General features: G+C 37.8%; 2 non-coding genes across 2 annotated transcripts; both read right to left on the bottom strand.

Annotated features, from left to right (window-relative positions):
• Positions 1–420: 420 nt before the first annotated feature.
• On the bottom strand, positions 421–492 carry trnah-gug. Its single transcript has one exon. It is a non-coding gene; the product is annotated as a tRNA-His (tRNA).
• Positions 493–1218: 726 nt separating this feature from the next.
• trnah-gug lies at positions 1219–1290 on the bottom strand. Its single transcript has one exon. It is a non-coding gene; the product is annotated as a tRNA-His (tRNA).
• Between the last annotated feature and the right edge of the window lie 13005 nt (positions 1291–14295).

Raw genomic sequence — 14295 nt, forward strand, 5'->3', positions numbered from 1 at the left:
AGCAAAGGCAGATGATTTGCCTGTTTCCACACAAATTTGTCAACAGATAGGCTGTGTATATCTGGGGTCGTTTTTCTTTTGAAGTTAGACATAAGCGATCGTTGGTCCAAAATCTTCTGTTATGGACCTGCACTCTCAACTGATTCTGATTTATAAAAAAATAAAATAAATAATAATAATAATAATAATAATAATAATAATAATAATAATAATAATAATAATAACAACAACAACAACAACAACATTTAATAATTAATTTAATTTGTACCGCACTTTTCATTGTGAAACTCAAAGTGCTACAGTAGACTCACATGTGGTTGAGTTTATGGGTAATATCAGTATCAATAGCTAGATTAGGCTTTTTAGACTGTCTGTTACATGAATGTATCAATACCATTCATATTGATACAGAAAACAGGCTGCCGTGACCCGGATTCGAACCGGGGTTGCTGCGGCCACAACGCAGAGTACTAACCACTATACGATCACGGCTGGCCATAGAACTTCTACGACAACCTGAGAATAGTCCAAAATATGTAACCTGAATGTGGAGCGATACCATGGATATCACTATGGGTTACTATGGTTACTATTATGAAGAGCAGCAAGGAATATATGTCATAATAGTTTTGAACTCAGCCAGATTTTATTTGTATTTATCCTGTCAATTCCCACGTGGCAATTGAAGATATTTGTGCTTTTGGCAACGACTTGTAACCCATATTGATGAGCCTTGTACTTTTACTTCATATGAAATATAAATATATAATTGTATTTTTCAGACACAAGAACAGTTTCTTCCAGTACATTGTCAATCTTTATATTTTAATGGCTAAATTTTACATCCACAAATGCAAATTTTCTAAATCCCCCCTAGTGTGCTGCCTTTCCTCGTAGAAAAAAAATCTCCATTCCTTGAGCCATATGAAGAACCACAAAAGTGTCTTACTACTGTCTCCACACTCAGAACTCACTTATGTAAACATGTAATGTTTATTTATTAATGTTTATTTCCTCATGCATTGTCTCCAGTTTTCTCTTTGCCTTTTATGTTATTCTATGACAGTCATGGTTTTGTTTAACCGTCTGCTTTGTGTGATGGTTTTCATGTATTCGTGTTATATTTCTATGTATTGTGTCTTTCAATATTTGGACAATAATGGTGAGGGAAGGGCGACTTTTTTGGTGTATGGGGTACCCGTCTGTGTCAAAACAGGCTGCCGTGACCCGGATTCGAACCGGGGTTGCTGCGGCCACAACGCAGAGTACTAACCACTATACGATCACGGCTGGCCACCAAGTCCGACTGACGGAGCTGTCACAGAGCTGGGTGACAAGAATTCCCCTAAAAAAAGTTCCAATTTTATAAGTGGTAATTGATGTTATTGATTGAATCATTAGGCCTAATCACTATTTATACCATGGTCTGGGTAAATACTCCTTTCTGATTGGCCGGCAGGTGTGCATTAAATCCGTTTATTGCATATGTAGTTCGGTTCGAAGTTTAATCACCGTTCTAAATTCATTCGCCACCCAACCTGTAACCATAGCAACATTAAAGAGCACAGCTGTCAAAGCTTACGCGATTCAAATTTGCTTTATTGACATGATTGTCAATTGGTAAAGCACCAAGAATCAATGAAACAAAATAACATTCATATAACATTAGGATTGATATATTTTGATTATATATAGTATATCTATCTGTGTGTGTGTGTGTGTGTGTGTGTGTGTGTGTGTGTGTGTGTGTGTGTGTGTGTGTGTGTAGGTCATTCACTGTTCCTCAGGTTGTGGCATGTTGATACATATTGGGAAGCAAGATATGTCCTGTCTCCTTGAGAGGTCATTAAGCTCTTTGAAGTCTGAGATTTTAGAGTTGAACTTGTTGAAGTAAATGTTCCTAATTTTATTTGATGTTTTATACTGTAGGAGGAAGTGAACCTCTGTTTCAGCCTCATCTGTCTAACAGTTACCACATATTCTGTTTTCTTTTGGTTGCTATGAGTGTTTGTGTTGTCCTTTTTTGATTACCAGTTTGTGGTCACTGAGCCTGTACTTGGTTAGGATCTGTGTCTCTGCTTTCTATCTGTGACAGCAGGGAGATATTCTGCCAATTTATAGTCTCTTTTTAAGAGCCAGATAACATGTTAATCTACTTTGGCTTTTAGTTTCTTCTTTCCAATGTTCCAGATAGGTTTCTTTACATCGAGTTATAATTTGGTTTACTCTGATTTTTTTGTCCAAAGGCCAACTGAACTAAAGCTCATAAAGTAGTACAGTTTATTAATTCATAAAAAAGTGTGTCAGTTTCAAATTTAGTACAAATGGAAGATAACATGTTGTCTTAAAACTCTAAAGTCTGAAATGCACTGCACCTTTGTTTTGCATTGAAAAGCAACGTGTATTGTGAAAATTGTAAAAATGTGTTTACAAGGTGCAACATTTTTTCATCAGTCTGAGCCTATTCTCCATTATAATCTACTACAACAGCTCTGCCATAAATTCTACTTTTACTTTTGTATGTTGATGGGGTGGACAAAATATTAGGAACAGAATATAATTCAATATAATGGGCTCTAGTACACCACCACCATCCACTATGACCTCAATAACAAACATAAAGCAGAATGATCGCCTGTCAACAAAAACTGAAAATGTTTAAGCTTAATAAAAGAGGAATTTATGGCAGAGCTATTGTATTGGATTGCATTGGATTGCACAGGTGTTCCTATGTGCTCAGTGAGTGTATAAAACAGCATTAAACCGTGTGACAGGAGAGGTCAAGAAGCTGCAGGCTTATACACTGGACCTGCTCTCAAAAAAGGGAAAATATAAATATATAAAACATGATTCAGCAAAATACAAAGAAAATAACTGACAATAAGAACATACAAAATGAACAGAAGAAGTCACCAATCGGCCGATAATTATCATGTAAAAATAAAATAAATACATACATTTGAGGGAATACTGTGAAACGTTTCCCTCAGATAACATTTTATGAAACTTATTATGCAAGTTACATTTGAAGAAGAAGTTAATGAAAGATGATGTGAGAAAAAATAATGACTCATTCAGGGTACTTTGGAAGTGATTATACTGTTAATCCTTGCTCAACCGGCATGGGTTGCATAAGACATTTCTGTCCTCACTGAGCCTCCTGCATTGAGTTAAGACACTTCCCACACTGCTGTTATCCACCTGGGTGTTTCCCAGTCAAAACCTAACCTAACCTAACAACTTCTCAATTTATTATTGTATTGTGTTGTATTTTACTGGGACAATGTACAGTTTTAAACATAAATGTTAACATCTGATGTACTGCACCAGAGTTAGCTTTAAAGCTAATTTTCATCTGCAGTCCCTTACAAATAAAACATATAACAGTTTATGGAACAGTGGGCTAATTTTCATGCAGAAATAACTGATTTCTTTCACAAAAAAAATCCTGCGTTTATACTTCTTAATAACAAAAACACAAATTTAGAGGTTGGGTGTTAAATAGAGAGAGTGTCAGTACAAGGTTGTAGTTGCCTGAGGGTAAAATGAACATCCAATATCAATTTTCTTTTATATAACCTTAGGGCAGAGAAAAGTATTACAGATATATAACATATATAATGTAATACAGATAAGTGATTTTATTTAAAAACTGAGCAACAGCCATCTACAAAAGTCACAGTGACATTTAACCATACTGAGAGTGTTTTTTCCCGAAGTTGACATTCTAACCTACTTCACTGTAATCATGAATTATTTGCTGTGCTGATGAAGCTCACCAGGCCAGCGACACTGACCTCCGTCTTTAATGAAGTCCTTGCAGCTCTCGGCACTTTCTTGTCTCGCACGGTTCACATCCTCGCTCTTTGACCCCCTGCAGTTGGCCCACAGGGCGAAGTGTCCGCTGTGTCAACATGGGCTTATAATTTGTCTGTGATCTCCAGTAATCTGACTCTGCGGTCAGGATAGTGTATGTGGAGTAGACAGTAGCGCTGTGGAAGTGCTCTGTGGGCAAATTTCCCAGCTGACCATCACTTCATAAATCTGCTGGTGGATATTGTTAGACCTCCTGTATCAACCCTGACCCTGCCTGTCTTAAGAGAGATGTGTGTGCCTCTCTACTCCCTGTGCACCAAATGTCTGTCAGATGGCCTAAAGTTTGCAGATGACATGACCCTTTTGGGCCTCATCAATAAAGATGAAAAAGGCAGTCCACCATCAGCAGCGTGGAGCTGAAAACTAGAGGCGAGGATACAATTTCAAATAAAAATGCTTGAAACTACCCACTAGAAATTAGTACCTAAACTGGGAATTTAAGATGAGGCGTCAAGATTCTCAGAGCTCATTGCACTTAAATGTGATAGGATGTTCTTGCAAATTAATATTTGCTGTTTCACAAATATTGATTTGTTTTATTCTACATGTTTTTTTATTGTCAATAAATTCCATGAAAAGTATTTTTAAAGCTCCCTCTCATTCCCCGTCTGGGGCTCTCAGCTGTGTGCAATGTCAATAATTCACCAGAGCTCATACTTAAAGCCCCCCTGCGATCAAAAATATGTTTTTCTTCTTGTTGCTTTAGTTTGAGCTTCACTGGGCAGAATGATGTATGTGCAGAGTTTGACACTAGGAGACTGTTTTCACATTCATCTGCAGAAAGTGGAAAGTTTCTCTGTGCTCTCCTTACATCTCTGTGTAGAGGATGAACTTACAAGCGTTATTTGTGAAATCACAACAATTTTAGAGACAATCATGGTCGAGTATGCAATGTAATTTTAAGGATTTTTGAGGGGAATCTAACTTTTTTGTGGAAAAATTGGAGTATCTTGATGCGTCTTCAAACATGTCTGGAAGGGATCTGTAATAATATTTAAGGGCCACAACAAAAGTCCATCATTCAAATTTAATGGATATATTGCAGTGCTATATTGAATTTAATGGATATATTGCTATAAGATATTGTCAGCACGGAGTATTTTTAACTCTCACACGACAAACTCTGTGATCAGAAAGCTGTCTTGACTTGTTTAATGACGTGAACGTTCACAGGTCATAAACTGTACATGAATCTTTCCCTTTCCACCATCCATCTCATATGACGCTAACATGACATTATGGCAGCAGGATGGTGTGTATGTGGGATTGACTTAATGAACTACAGTGCCCATGTTCATCGTACTATAGGAACATGTCACCCACACACATTGATGTGTTTTTAATCATTTTTGGAGAACAATGGAGGAATATAAGCTATACCAGGCTGCACAGACAATACTTGTTGGTTTTGACCTTTTCATAACTATATTTAATGATAATATAATCATGTTTGCACATTCTGCTTCAGTACAGAACCTCAACAAAAGTGAACAGAAAAGTTTTAACCACTATGGAAAAATCTGCATGACTAAAAGTCTGTGTTTCTGAGCCTTTGGGCAGAACAGTATGTCAAGAACAGTACAAGAGAAAGACACGCACAGAAAAATGGCACCATTTCAAATATATGACCAGGAGAAGGGCAGAACTTTCCCTGATGCATTCCACGCCCATTTACTTGTCAGAAGTGATTAAAAGACTTCATCCTATCCCATACCAATGATGGACTTGTTCCTTTCCCTCAGGAAACCTGAGTCACATACATTAGCTAAATTGCTGAATTTCTGGTCCCTTATGAGCCAGAGAACAGGCAGAGATCCTCGGGCAGGTTCTTCTGACTGTTTCTGTCCCGCTTTTGAGACAAAACGTTGACAGGATTTTTGCTGTCAGGGTCTCCTAACTCTGAAACACACGGTCTTGAAATTTTAGCCCTGCAGATTCTACATCACCATTAATTTTTATTCATGAAAATCATTCTGTTAATTTAATTTCTTGCTTTCTAGCTTGTGTTTAATCTATTTTGTTTAATATAGAGGTGGAATGTGACTTGTACATGTACATTTGTTCATGCACTGTACATAAGTAAAAATTTAACATATTTGCACTACTAGAGTATTTCCATTTTCTGCTACTTTATAAGTCTACTCCACTATATTGCACTGCATTGAAAAGGGACATATTGTACTTACTGTATCTACTGCATTTGTTTGACAGTTGTAGTTACTTATCAGATTAAGATTTTAGATACAAAACATACAATCAGTTTATACAATATGACTCATTTTTAAACAATCCAATAGTATATAAAATAGTTCAAATTACCTCCATATCAATAATAATAATTCAACAATATAATATATCCCATAGGTATATTACTTTTTGCTGCATAATGAATACTGTTTTTACATTTTTACTAACAAAAGTTATTGTACTTTTATTTGTAATGGAGCATTTCATTAATAATAGTGTTGTATTGCTACTTTTGCATGGCAAGAAACCCTTTAATCCTTTCTGGGAAATTCAATTCTTTTAGTAAATGCCTTTATATATATATATTATGACCTGGTTTGAAATCCTTTGTTTTATTTATTTTTTTTAATTGTAAGTTTCCTTATTTTAAGTTGTTATTATTATGTATCTTATTGATTTATCTCTTCTTGTGACATCATTCACATTATAACAATAGCCAAAATATGGTTTTGAAACAAGAGATTTGATTTCAGATTGCTGTAGTGATCAGATAGTCCTTTTTTTCCAAACAATGGCTTCAGTTTTAGCAAGCATGTGCTCTGCTTCAGCACAATGCTGCCAGCTCCATCCATAATGATAAGGGCTATTTTTAAATTGGATTAATAGAGTGTGGTATTGTATTTACTCTCACAACTATAACTTATGTGTCCTAAAATGTTTTTAGTTTGAGATTTAGTCTGAACTATTTCACATATAGAATAACCTCGGTGGCAGTAGTTACACATTTCACCACTCAGTGGCGCAACAGCTCCATCTACAAAAAACAGATGGCTTCAATTCTGTCATTAACCATTCTGAGCCCACAATCGCCTCTCTTTCTTTCTCCGTTTCCGTCTGTCTGTCTCTGTCCTTCCTCGATACTCTGCGATGATCCATAATCACACTCCATGTGTTTCCATCAACATCCATCACTCTTTATGGAGTTTTGCAGTCAGGGGAGTAGAGCGGAGAAATCAAGAGAGAGAGAGAAAGACAGCCTTCCAGTCAGGGGCAGAGAGAAGGCTACTCAGCACTCAATTTCCAAATGACCTCCCAGATAGAAAGAATGTGTCCCTGTCCACACATTTTCAATTGCCAGTCTTGGGGTATTAAGCAGACAGCGTTTTGCTCTCCAGTCGGCAGAGCCCTCCTGACCTGCTCGCTTTATCTGAATACATTTCTTTTTCACAAATGTGTCGTTCCAGAGACATATCACCTCTCTACAGTTCTTCTTCTTAACCAAACCATTTCAGTTAGACACTGCATAATATTTACTTATTCCACTGAGAAATATTCTTAATAACATCTACAAAAATGTGAAGCGTTATTGTACTTATTAAAATGAAATGAGCTTCAATGCTGAAATGATTAAAGTAAGAGCTGCAATATGTATCATTAAACAAAAAGAAAATTGGATTTATAAACATATAGTGTGTTATGCATTGCCAGTCTGGTTTTTATATAATTCTGTGGCTATCAAACTCAGCAACAGCAATCACAGAAAGCACCAAGAAGTAAAATAACCGCAAAGGTGCTGCAGGCAAGACCAGAGACACGGGTGCAGTTTTTTTAGCTTCCACCAGCAGCTGGGAGGTTTCAAATTGGTCCATGTACAGTATGTGGCCCTTAACTACAAAAACCACATGGACCTGACTGCTGCTGCAATTTGATTAAAGTTTAGGTGGTGGAGCAAAGGTTAGTCACACCAGCAGGGGAGCACACCCTGTGGAGCGAGTTTTCTCTGGTGTGATGGTGTATATGTTGGCTGGGTGCAGCGATATCCACATGAAAAGCTAAAAAAACATGAAAACCCTGTCTATTGTACTGTTCATAAAATGTGACCAAGTCGACCCACCACGTTTTACTGCATTTAGGTGCATGTTGGAAGGTTACAGTTACAATCCATTCATTCATTATTACAATTACAAAGAGGATGGAAAAATGGGTTAGACATGACAGAGTCTTAATTTTGTAATCCCTGAATTGCCCATATGTGACATTTATGGAGATAATGGAAACATTTTCAACAACTCAGAACAAAATTGATGTGTCTCTATATTGTCTCTATATTCTATACCCCTTTTCAGAAATTGAATACATAACATCATCTGTGGGTTAAAGCGCTGGTGTTTTTGTCATTCAGATATACTGTAGCTGTTCCATAAACGTTTGTTATGGCTTTAGAGCGGTGGGTTAAAAAAGTAATGATATCAAGGAAGAAGAGTGTTTTCTGTCCTCTGGCTACATCGGTGATGGATTATATTATAACTATTTTGCATTCAAGCTTTAAATAATGACCCAATAATGAATGTGAGAGATACCGGCTTCTTGCAGCAAATTCCCACAGCTTTTTTTTTTTTTAATGTTCTCAAATTTAGGCTAAATCTTTAACAATGCTTTGTTCCTAAGGTATCTCACGTTATGAAAAGTTAAAATGTGAGCAGAACGTGCTTTCTTCCCTTTTTTTTTCGCCCAGGACTGCATCATCCCGTGCAGGGTTTGAGAAGGTGAACAGAGCCTTTCAACAATGTACAGAGAGTCCTGCCAAGTGTACAGGTGCATTAAAGTATCTTTCTGTGACACGTATACTGTAGAGATAAGGTTGGAAATCATTGGAGTGATCCTTTAGGCAAGACAGCTTGCATCAGTCAGGCTGTTCAGTGCCAAACATTGGAGGTTCTGGTTGTAGGCTACTGAGCAGCAGCTGAGTGTAACTTTGTTTGTGTGATGCAGGGCTGTTGCTGAAAATGAGCGATCGTGTTCACTCAACCTTTTCTGGGTCAATAACATTAAAAAACCCACCAGTCCTCCTCTCATCTCAGTCAAAGATATTGCATTAGTAATTTAGAGCGGACGTAAAAGGAAAATAACTTGTCTCATTTAAATGCTAATTTGTCTTCAGCTGAAGATTCAGTACAGTGGCAACAGGTTGGCAGAATATGGAATATATTCTAATATATTGTATGAGAGCTCATAGATCAGACACAAAGACAGTTTTCCAACCACGTTTCCCCATAAAAAATCTTTTATTTCTTCATGCTTCTTTTGTGGCCCAGCAGTGCTGCATAAATATACAGGAACCAGTGGTCCGCACTACTGCCGTGACTGAAAATCATTACTGATGCTTTTTTTTTCAATCACACCTTCTCTGTCAGTGGTGACAGTATTCTTGTTATAGTGACCCCCTGCTTGTGTTGGTGGTGCATTGTTGCAGTTTTTTGGTAACACTTTCTATGAGGCCCCTGTCTACAATGCATTATAAACATACTTGTGTTATAATCTGCTTATAACACTGTTTAACTATAGTTATAAGCACTATACTATACTATACTAATGTAATTTTAAGTTACTCGATGTGGTCATTGGGTGCTTTAAGTAAAGTGAGAAAAATATCATTAAACCTATGTGTAGTGAAGGAGGGTTCCCACACTAGGTCTTGAACCCCAGTCTTCCAGACCACAGACAGCTACGCTAACCAGAGGGCCAAAGCATTAAGCCATTGGCCCAGGGCCAGCACATCAAGTCATCCATGGTCATTACTCTCTAGAGGGCACAGGACTGTACCGTGACACACAGCAAGAACAACATACAAAACGTTGTAAAATGAATTTATAGGTTTAATGGGTCATAACAGAAATTGAGTACTCCAATTTAACACAACTTAATTCCTTGGATATATATAAAAAGCCGTCCTTTCTTCTTTCCTCTCTTTCTGTGCTCCTTGCCTTTTACCTCCCTCTCATCACTCTTTTCTTCCTTCCTTCCTTTTTTCTTCCCTTTTCTCTTCCCTTCCTTTATTGTTTCTGTTCTTCTCTCCTTTTCTCCTTTTCTCCTTCCTTTAGTCCTTTGTTCTTAGCCTCATACCTTCTTCACTTCCTTCCTTCTATCCTGCCTGCCTTCCCTTCTTCCTTTTGTCTACCTTCCTTTTTTCTTACCTGCCAGCTTCTCTTGATGTCGCTATCATCCAATATTCTTATATTATATTCAATATTCTCAATATTCTATACAGTACTAAATTGGGATTAGTAAAGGACAGGGACTACTTTGTGTCTATAGGTGATTACACGTCTGAGTGGAAAAAAATGACTTGTGGAGTTCCCCAAGGCTCCATTCTGGGGCCTCTTCTGTTCAACATCTACATGCTTCCGTTGGCTCAGATTATAGAAAACAATGTTATGTTATAATTATGTCATCATAATTATGCAGACACCACACATATTCATATACTCATATCAGCAGGGGACTATGGTCCAATACAAGCACTGAGTAAGTGCACTGAACAAATCAACAACTGGATGTGCCAGAATTTTCTTCAATTAAACAAAGATAAAACTGAAGTAATTGTTTTTGGAGCCAAGGAAGAACGATTAAAATTCAACACTCAGTTTCAATCGATAATGTTAAAAACCACAAAACAAGCCAGAAGTCTTGGTGTAGTCATGGATTCAGACCTGAATTCCAACAGCCACATTAAGACAATTACAAATTCAGCGGATTATCGCCTGAAGAATATATCAAGAATTAAAGGATTTATGTCTCAGCAGGATTTGGAAAAACTTGTCCATGAATTTATCTTCAGCAGACTCAACTAGTGTAAGGGTGTCTTTGCAGGTCTCCCTACGATCAGACAGCCGCAGCTGATTCAGAACACTGCTGTCCTCACTAAGACCAAAAAAGTGGATCACACTCCAGTTCTCAGATCTTTACAGTCGCTTCCTGTCTGTCAAAGATATTGATTTTTAAAATACTGCTGTTGGTTTATAAAGCACTGAATGGTTTAGGGCCAAACACATTTCTGATCTGCTGCTATGTTATGAACCCTTCAGACGTCTCAGGTCATCTGGGACAGGTCTGCTTTCTATTCCCAGAGTCAAAACTAAACATGGAGAAGCAGCATTTAGTTTTTATGCTCCAAATATCAGGAACAAACTCCCAGAAAACTCCAGGTCTGCTGCATCTCTCACTTCTTGTATATCAAGGCTGAATTCTGTTTTCTGCTGCCTTTTATTAAATCAACTAATTATTCATTTCTTACACTGCACTGTAACTTTTATTCTTGTATGTTATACCTGTCTTGTTCTCTTTTAGCTTGTTTTCTGTTCTCTCAGCCCTTTAATGACTGTTTTTAGTTGTATTTAAGTGTCTTTTTATGGTGTGTTTCTTTTGCACTTTGTCTCGATGCTTTTAATATTTTATGCAAAGCACCTTGAATTGCCTTGTTGCTGAAATGTGCTATATAAATAAACCTGCCTTGCCTTGCTATCTTCCACCCTTCTTGTCTGCCTTCCTGCCTTTCTTCCCTTCCTGTACAGTTTCCCAATAATTAAGTGACCCCATACATGCAGAGTTTTTCTCTCTCTAACTCTTTAACACTTCCACTCTCCTAAAGTCTCCCACACTCTTCTTTTTAATTTCTCCTATCTCTCCCCTCTTTGCCCCACTCCCTCACAGTCTATCTGAATCTTTAACCTCTTTCCATCTGTCTCTCTGTGTCATCCTCCGTCTCTGTCACTATTTCTCTCTCTCTGTCACTCTCCGTCTGTCTTGCTCCATCTTTCTCATTCTCTCTGTCGGTCCGCAGCCACCCTCGCTCTGTCTCTTTGTGATTGAGTGAGTTGAGAAGTTAGTTGGATACCCTTCTACTGTCCTCCAAGTTTAACCACAGACACACACACACACACATACACACATACACACACACTGACCTCCTTGTGTACATCATTTCATGGGCTCTTATAGTCCTTTCTGCTCTTGCTGGTATTCGATATGCTTGGCTTAACGTATAGCCAACATCTATTATTGCAGAATTACCTTTTGTGTGCTGCTGTGCAACTGTGTGTTTGTGTGTGTCTTGCTCATTAAGATTGTGGATCTTATGAATTTCCATTACACACAGTTGACAAGGAAATGGCCCAATTTTTAATTGGTGGGGATTCGCCTGCGACACAAGGTCATTGGCTGATAATATGTCAATTATCTGTCACTGAGCAAGCCGAGCGAGAGAGAAAGTGTGTGTGTGTGTGTGTGTGTTAGTGAGAGAGAGAGGGGGACACCCGCACACACACACATACACACAAACGCAAGGCAAAGTCACCTCCAGGCACAACAACAGCAGGAACTCTTCAAAGCACCAGTCAACCTTCTTATTCTCTCTCTTTATTTTATCAAGACAAGTTGTCACAGCTTAAGAAGGTTGTTTAACATGCTGAAGAGATGCAGCATGATGTGGGTTGATCTATATTAACATATTGCATTACATTAAATAATTCATCATTTATAAATCATGTATAAAATACTCGTCTGTCTTTTTTCTTTCTTCTATTTCTTTCTTGTTTTTCAACAGTGGGTATTTCACTATACAAACTAGAGCTGTAACAATTAGTCACAGTCAAAAGTGAATATTTTCTGGTTTCTTTGGTCCTCCAACAAATTTAATATCTTTGGTCTGTGAACTGTTGGTCGGGACAAAACAAGACGTTTAATGATGTCACCTTGGGCTGTGGGAAACAGTGATCAACATTTTTCAGCTTTTACTGACATTTTATGAACCAAACAACTAATTGATTAATTGAAAAAGTAATCAACAAATTAAACGTAATGAAAATAGTTGCTAGTTGTTCATTCTTGAACATTTGTTTGTAAAATTAAGTGAGTTAAGAATTTGAGCTTCTTAGAGAACCACTTGCAGAATTCTTGGTTATGTCCCTGTTGACACTGGTTTTGTCCAGAAGAATATCCATGCAGTATCTTGAGGTGTTCACACTATGAGTGACAAAGCTACAAAACAGCCATCATGGCCAGCTAGAGTGTCACCAAGTTGCCATTAAAATGTTGCTCAGGCGCTCATTGACGTAGTTACCTCATTATGGGCTTGTGTGTGTGAACATGGATCATCAGTTGAGAGCACCGCAATACACAGACGCTAACATTAGCTAGCATAGCATCAGACAGCTAAATAACACACTACCACAGCTAGCCATTGTGTGTTTAAAAATGTAATGTTATGTTACATACCTGGCACTCCTGCAATAGCTGCCACCCTCTGCCAAGATGCATTTTTTTAAATTTGTGTCAAAAAAAGACTGAGGGTTAAATAGCACAGGGAACTGGCTAATGGCGGTAAGGATGAGTTTTTCTTCCATCTTTTAGACGGAACAGAACAGGAAGTGGAAACTTTGAAACAAAAACACGATTGGTTGATGATTCACCATGTCATTGGAGCACTGAAAAGAGTTTTGGCCAGCCCAACTTTGATTTGTAGCGCGTCATGTCCGTCATGCAGCAACAAGTGTTGGGCGTCAGTTCGCAGCTTCATGTCGCCAGCTTCCATTGACAATGACTTGCAGCCTGTTGCTTTGTTGCCAGTAGTCTGAACACACAGTCTTGGGGGCATGACGTTTAGTTGAACACGTTGTTTAAGGCCCTCATCCTGGACCTCTTGATGATGATTTTTTCCTATGCTTATGGTGACCTTACAGAGAAAGCAGCTGACGCCTGATACCTTATTGTATTCATATTTTAAAATGTTATTTTACAGTTTTCTTTTTGTTTGTTTTTTTTAAACTATTTTACTTGTTTTGTTATTACATTTTCATTTCTCATGTGGATTAGTTTCAAATTGTTTTACTGTTTACATTTGTACCATCTTATCTGCCAGTCAGTCATCTGTAAAGCTCTTTGAATTCCACTAAGCTGTACGAAAGTTTCCATACAAAGAAAAGTTTGATTGATTGATTGATTGATTGATCACCATGACATGAAACATAACACTGACAGCTTTGTTGCCAGCTAGGACCATCACCACCCTCACCAGGAAAGCTTCATGAACTTCATTGAGCTAATTTGTCAATTCTGGCTCATTTGAACTTAGATTATACACATTCTGACAAAGACTGAACATCAAGACACTTTTTTGTTGTTTGGACACAAATTCTAAATATGCATTAAAAACAAACAGGTGGATAGAAACTCATATTTTCAGACTTTAGCCTCTCTTTGTCTTTCTTTCTCTTTGTTTTTTGATGCTGCTGCTCTTTCGCTCTGCTGAGCCGTCACTCAGATGTGACTTCAACACTTTTCCAGACCACTGGCTCCCATACTGTGTCTGTGTGTGTGTTTAAAGCCTCAATTCTTTCTCTTGGGCTTTTCCTTTTTGTCTTTTTACTCCTCACTTTGCTTCTCCACATCTCACCC

The sequence above is a fragment of the Thunnus albacares genome, chromosome 19, assembly GCF_914725855.1.
Source record: "Thunnus albacares chromosome 19, fThuAlb1.1, whole genome shotgun sequence".
Taxonomy (NCBI): Eukaryota; Metazoa; Chordata; class Actinopteri; order Scombriformes; family Scombridae; genus Thunnus; species Thunnus albacares.